Source organism: Mus musculus, chromosome 9 (assembly GCF_000001635.26).
Source record: "Mus musculus strain C57BL/6J chromosome 9, GRCm38.p6 C57BL/6J".
NCBI classification, from domain to species: Eukaryota; Metazoa; Chordata; class Mammalia; order Rodentia; family Muridae; genus Mus; species Mus musculus.
The window spans coordinates 58,374,245-58,381,404 of record NC_000075.6 but is presented as its reverse complement, the minus strand read 5'-3'; positions in this window follow the sequence as shown (position 1 = coordinate 58,381,404).

The following is a 7,160-nucleotide window of genomic DNA, read 5'->3' as shown; positions in this document are numbered from 1 at the left end:
GCTACTAAGAATGCTGCATGATTCCAAACGCACACATTGTTTCTTTATGAATTTGTTTGGTGTTTTCAAAAATCACGATTAATAAAACATAGCTGAAACTATGCAAAACAAAATTGCAAGAAAGTAGGGCACTATGTTTTGAAAAGTCCTCCAAAACAGTGTGCACAGGAACATAGTCATAGAAACACGATGTTAAGTGGCTGTCACCATGTGAACTCAACACTGTGCTCACAGAAACCAAGATGACTCTCATGTCACTGGGAGATAGCATCTCATGGGGCAGCCTTTGTCTATGCAGCCAGCAAAGGACTACAGCGTAGGCATGTGGAACAAGACACTACTGCCATGGAATCCAAACCTGTGAGCTTAAGGAGCCTGAGGCACTCCAAGGTTTGACCCAGGGACCCGTGCTTGGCCACAAGGTCACAGGCTTTTCAGGGTTTCCACCCCTGGGACACACACAGGCAAAGGAGAGAAGCAAGTCTTGCAGGTTGTCTTCCAGTCACGACAGGACCATTACAGGGTCTACACACTCATGAACTTGGCAACTGGGGTTGCCTGAACAAGGTCAAGCCAGTAGCATTCAAATAGTCCATCCCTACCTAGGCAAGGAGCTTGTAATTGACGTAAGGACTTTGGGATTTGCACTGCTTTGAAGAATATTTTTTTCCACACCAGGCAGAACGCTATTTGCAAAGAGGTGAATCTGGTGTGATTTGGGGGGGGGGGGCAATGTCTGGAAAAGACAGGACAAAGGAGGCAATTCAAAATGGAGAAATAAGGTTTCTCACAAGGTAAGAATTTGGGAGGCTGGCAAGGTGCCTCAGTGGCTAAGAGCATGTAATGCTCTTGCAAAGAGACCCAAGTTCCTAGCACCCAAGTCGTGTGGCTCACAACCCTCTGTCAGCCTCTTTCCAGGAGGATCTGATGCCTTTGGCCTCTGTGGACTCACGTGCCTGGATTGCACCACACAGACACCTGCTCCTACACATAACCAAAAATAAATCTTAAGCTGGGCATGGTAGTGCTCACCTTTAATCCCAACACTCAGGAGACAGAGGCAGATGCATCTCTGTAAGTTTTCAAGGCCAGTCTGCTCTACAAAGAGAGTTCCAGGCCAGTTAGTGCTACAAAATGAGACTTTATTTTAAAAAAAGGAAGGAGGTTCCTTTTACAATGAGAATTTCTAAAAGAAAACATCCTAGAAGCAGCCCCGTCCTTCTTTCCCACAGGTTAATTCCATGGGTTTTGGTGGTGTTGGTGGTGGGTGTATGTACACTTGCTTGTTGATCCCACAGCCTCTGAGAAAGGAACATGTCTCCACTACCAGATGGGTTTTCTAAGAACAAATCCAGAAAAGCTGGGGTCTTTCTAGAGCTGGAGAGATGGCTCAGTTGGTCAAGTGCTTGCCTTGTAAACACGAGGATCCGAGTTCCAGCTCCAGAATGCACTCAGGATAATCTGAGAGTGGTACGCTGTAATCTCAGCCCCGGGGCGTCTTAGGGCTTGCTGGACACTTCAGCCTCATTCATTTGGCAAGCTCAAGACCAGAAAGGGACCTTGTTTCAAATATCATAAGGTGGATGGATCTTCAGTAACAACACCCAAAAAGTCTTCTGGCTTCCACCGACATGCACACACACATGACCACACACATACAAACACGTGCACACAAGAATGAGGTCTTCTGACTTTGACTGACATGTGCACACACACAGACACAAACAAACACATACACATACAAACGCATGAACATACAAACATATGCTCACAAGAATGAGGTCTTCTGGCTTTCCCTGACATCATGCATACACATACACACACACACACACACACACACACACACACACACACACACACACAGAGAGAGAGAGAGAGAGAGAGAGAGAGAGAGAGAGAGAGAGGATGGGTTTTTCCTAGAGATAACTAGCATGTGTCTGTAGACAAGTCACTTAACTTCTCTCTGCATCACTTCTCTAGACATTCACTAACTAGGAAGACATGACCCAGGAGACATGCTATGGGAACTGGAACCCTGGCTCCTGGGCTCATGGGCCCCTGGGCTCCTGGGCCCCTGGGCCCCTGGTTGGAAGGTAGGGGTTGTCCAGCTTGAAATAGGCTGGAGGAAGGTCTGCAGCATAATAGGAGCAGGGCTTTTGCCCATAGAGCCCCGGGTGGGGGCTGGGTACACACAGACATCTCTGCAGAACTTTGATCCATAGCAAGGACCGGGCTAGCTTCGGTTCTCTTTGAAGCAGCAGGAAGATCAATCCTCCCTCTTATCTCAGCCTATGCACAGTACAGTGTGTCATGTGCTGCTGCAGACCAAGAAACCCAGAGTGAGAGCAGGCAGAACCCAGCCTGGCCCTGCCCTGCACTGCACTGCCCTGCCTCCCTGCCACCCCTGGGGCCAGGGGCATATGTGTTATCTGTCACTTTCTGACCTCCTCTTGGATCAGTGTCAGACACAAGGAGGAGAAGGTAATGAATGCTAAGTGCCAAGAAAGCAGGCCCTCGGAGACTCTCTTTTCAGCCCCTCTCCCCCTCCCTCCTTGCCCAGGCACTCCCTCTTTTCTCTTCAAAGTCTGCTTTCAAACATCACCTTTTGCTGAGATCTAAAGTTGCTGGGCCAGGAGGCAGGAGACTGGATTCTAGTTACAGGTCTGCCTTTGATATGCTGTGTGACCTTGAGCAAGTTACTGCCCTTCTCTGGAGCTTCTTTTCTCCAGTAAGTACAGTTGCCCTGAATGCTTTCAGGGCACAGTTTAAAACTCTGTAGTGCAGACCGGCCTGTGGACAGGGCAGGTAAGTTCAGGCTGCAGAACTGTCTTTCTCGAATGCTTCTGCAAAGTAATTGCCCCTGTAATCTTGGCGTGGCTGGCTCCTCTTCGTCTCCACCGAACATTTTCCTGCATAATCTCATGAGTGCAGAGGGCTGCTCTGCAGGCTAAGCTGCACCCCAAGCCTGAAGGCTCTGTCCTCTGGGGAACGGCAGGAACATTTTCCATCAGCACTGCCTCTAGCTGGTTCAGGGACTGTGGACCAGAGAGGTTTACAGGATCACTGCATCCTGGGGAGGGAGGAATGAAGAAGGGACTGGTAGGTGAGGGGATATGGGGTACCAGTAGGGACAGGACAAATGTCTTCCTGTGGACAGTGGGGGAGAGTGTCACTCTCCAAGATGCAGAGTGGAAGCATTTCAAACTCAGATCAAGTCAGGTCCCCTACTTCTCTGCTGCCTCTCAGAGACAGACCCCAAGAATGGCTGCGAATCCCAGCAGCACAATTGCTATGAGTAGGCCATGAGGTGATCTCCGCATCCATCCACTGACCAAATCGTGGCTTGAGATGAACTTCTGGAAGACAGGACTGATGTGAATTAGAATCCCAGATCCTGGAAGCTACTGAGTTCCTGGCTGGAAAGTCAGGACCTTGTAGCTTGTACTGAAGCTCAATAGGTCTCCTTAAGTCACATGAGTTCTCTCCCGGAGTGGGCCAGGCATGAAGAATGGACTATTTCCAGAAATGGGAAAGCATGGTGCTGGAACCAGGGAAGAAATATCTCCTGTGTCTCGGCATCTGCAGGATGCCTGGAGGGAGCCAGCTCAGCTCTGCAAACTTCTTTGTCCTTGGGTCCCCAAAGTGCCATTGCTAAGCTTCAGCGTCCTCCTTGATCTCTTCCAACCCCAACACAGTAGTCCTGGGGTCCCTTTTGCTGTGTCCCTCGTAAGCCTTTCTCCTGCCCACTCCCTCCTTGGCCCCTTAGAATTTCACTAGAGATGGCTTCTCTTGGGAATTGCCACCATGACCACCAAGGCCCACATGTGCTTTCCTTGTAAAGGGAGCTCATTGGGGGACCTGTGAGTTACTGTGTCTGTGTTGTGTGTCTGTATGTCTCTGTGTGTGTGTGTCTGTATGCCTGTGTGTGTGTGTCTGTGTATTTGTCTGTGTGTGTGTGTCTGTATGACTGTCTGTGTGTGTATGTCTGTATGGCTGTGTCTGTGTGTGTGTGCCTGTATGACTGTGTCTGTGTGTGTGTCTGTGTATGTGTCTATGTATGTGTGTCTGTATGTCTGTGTGTGTGTGTCTGTGTATTTGTCTGTGTGTGTGTGTCTGTATGACTGTGTCTGTATGTGTGTCTGTGTGTGTGTGTGTGTGTGTGTCTATATGACTGTGTCTGTGTGTGTCTGTATGACTGTGTCTGTGTGTGTGTGTGTCTATATGACTGTGTCTGTGTGTGTGTCTGTATGTCTGTGTCTGTGTGTGTCTGTATGTCTGTGTCTGTGTGTGTGTGTCTGTGTATGTGTCTGTGTGTGTGTCTGTATGACTGTGTCTGTGTGTGTGTGTGTATGACTGTGTCTGTGTGTCTGTATGACTGTGTCTGTGTGTGTGTCTGTGTATGTGTCTATGTATGTGTGTCTGTATGACTGTGTCTGTGTGTGTGTGTCTGTGTATGTGTCTGTGTGTGTCTGTGTATGTGTGTGTGTGTCTGTATGACTGTGTCTCTGTGTGTTTGTGTATGTGTCTGTGTGTGTATGTGTGTATGTCTGTATGTGTGCACACGTGTGCAGGTTGTGAGCACATATGCAGGATACTGCAGAGTGTAGGCTCTCCCCAGAGGAAACTGTCTAGGGAAGTATGGAAGTGCAGGCATGTTGCAATGTGTAGTGTGCAGATCTGGGCACATATTTTGTGTCCGTGGCTCTGAATATGTTGAGGAGTGAACTGGAAGCACGGCATCCTGACTTTTAGAGGTGCTCATAGATTTAGGGGTGCTCACAGACTCCTAAATTTGAGGAGTGTCACAAAATGCTAGAATGTCTGAGGCCCATGTGTTTTGGGTTCCTCTGAGCCTTAGAGCACATCAGCCTCTTTTTCCAGGGCTTCCTGCTGCCTCCACCCTTTGGCCTCCCAAGCACTGGAACAAGGACTGACCCCTTGATCATAGAGTCTTTCTGAGGTCAAGGGCCAGCAGCAGCCTCAGTGACTCCCCAGCTGACCCAATGTTCCTTGCTGTCCACCTCAGCCACAGACAGGCTGTAAGTCTCACAAGTTTCATGAAGGGGTTCAAGATTTGCTTCAGTGTTTTCTAGAACACACTACCCCCAAAGAGCCACTGTTTCCTGCATGCTTGCAATGTGCTAAGACACTGCTGCGAGCTGAGTGCTGTAAGCTGAGGGCTTTATGGAGATGACTTAGACCACACAGCAAATCTAGCAAGGGCCCCATTCCACAGGCAATGGTGACTTGCCCTGGACCGTATGACAAATCCGCTCTAAGACTAGAACATGAGTCCAGTTGTGTCAGACTCTGACTCTCCAGCTTCTCTCTCCATGTTCGGGTCTACAGATTGTCTCAGAGAAGGGAAAGGGCTCATTTTCTCCCAGCCTCACTTACTAAACAAAGATAATAGCTTCCATCTCAAAAAAAAAAAAAAAAAAAAGAGTTCACCTCTATACCCCTGTATTTAAGATCCAGCCCTCCCTGGCAGAGAAGGTGGAGGAGGAAGCTGGAAGGGTCCCTTCCTGGAGGAAGCTCGGCGCAAGAAGAGCAGACACACCTGAGCATGCATGGTGTGAGGGAGTCGCTCCTGGAATGGATGTGAATTTGCCTTGCTCCATTCCTTTGGCTTCCGTGGAACCCTGCCTCAAATGCCTGCTGGGGCTGAGGACATCAGGGAAATGACCTGCAAGGAAGGCACTGTTGCTCCGAGATACACATCACTGCTCTTGGCTGCACGGAGAGGCTCAGCTCATTCCCTTCGCCACCAGATTTAAGTTGCAGGGAGCATGCATTATTTTTTCATTAAAAATTTATTTTGGAATGGATAGCCTTCAGAGACGTAATTAGCCACGTTATTTCCCTCCATTAGCTGTCCCTGGTGTGCTCAGGAATGTCTTGTCCCTTTTCCTCTCCATTTCACTCTTTCCATTCTCCGCACAATCTGGGCTGCAGCGTTTCCCCAGCCCTCCACCCCCCCACCTGCCCCGTCATGACCGCGTGCAGCTTCCAGAACAGCTCTCCCCACGGGGCTGCTGGGAGCAAAGTCCTCGGGGACAGCACGGGATTCAAAGAACTGTCACCCCAGCTTGACATTACTTGGAATGGTTCCTGTGGGTCATTTTTAGTGTTGTAGCCAGTAAGCTGGAAGGTGGGTTCCCCAAGAACTGGGAAGTGACCCAAAAGGCAACAAATAACTCCTAGGCACCCCAAGTAGTACAGAAGACTCATAGTGTGGGTGGGTTGCTCTGGTTCAGGGAGACCCCAACCATGTCAGTGCTCAGAGGAGCACTGTTGCCTCCAGCTCCACCCGCGCCCTGTTCCTATCACAGGTGACACATGACACGCAGCCATCTCCAGCATTGTCAGAAATACCCCGCTCTGTGGGAGTGAGGGCAGAAAGCCTGACACCCAAAAATCTAAACTTATCCTAGCTCCCTACAAGGAGGGGCGAAGAGAAAGGTACAACAAAGTAGCTCCAGTGTGCATGATTTCTATGAAGAGCCCTGACTGTCCCAGATCCCAGGGGTCCTGGGAGGTATACTCTGAGGGGGCTGGTACTAGTAACAGAGATGCAGTGAATGACATTTCAGAATTGTGCCACGTGGTATTGGCACGAAGGGAACGCAAGTCAACTCGGCTCCTCACATTGGTCTTGCTGCTTTGTGCTTTCGTGTGTATGTGTGTGTGTGTGTGTGTGTGTGTGTGTGTGTGTGTGTGTGTGTGTGTGTGTTTAGGTTCCAATATGCAGAGGAGCAGAAACTGACAGGTTCACAGGGTCTTTGAACATGGGCACAGATGTTACTACAAGCCTCAAGGAATCAGGCGGCATCTTGACTGTCTTCATCACGGTGATTTTTATGAACAATCCCTGGGCATAGTGAATAGCAATGGTGAAGCTGTGGGTGAAGTAAGAACTGGGTGCTGGTGCCACTGTGCTTGCCAGCCCTGCTGGACTCTTTACAGACACTCCCTCATTTATCCTTCAAGCCCAACAGGCATTACCACCCCTCCCCACAGGGTGCCGGGGAGAGATTCATACAGGGTAAGAAGAGATGGTGTCAGACGGATGACTTCTGTTCCGCCTCCCGGGAGGAGTCTCATTGTGTGGAAGATGGTAAATGGTACAACAAAGCCTGCTGCCAGGAGCAGCAGGCTCA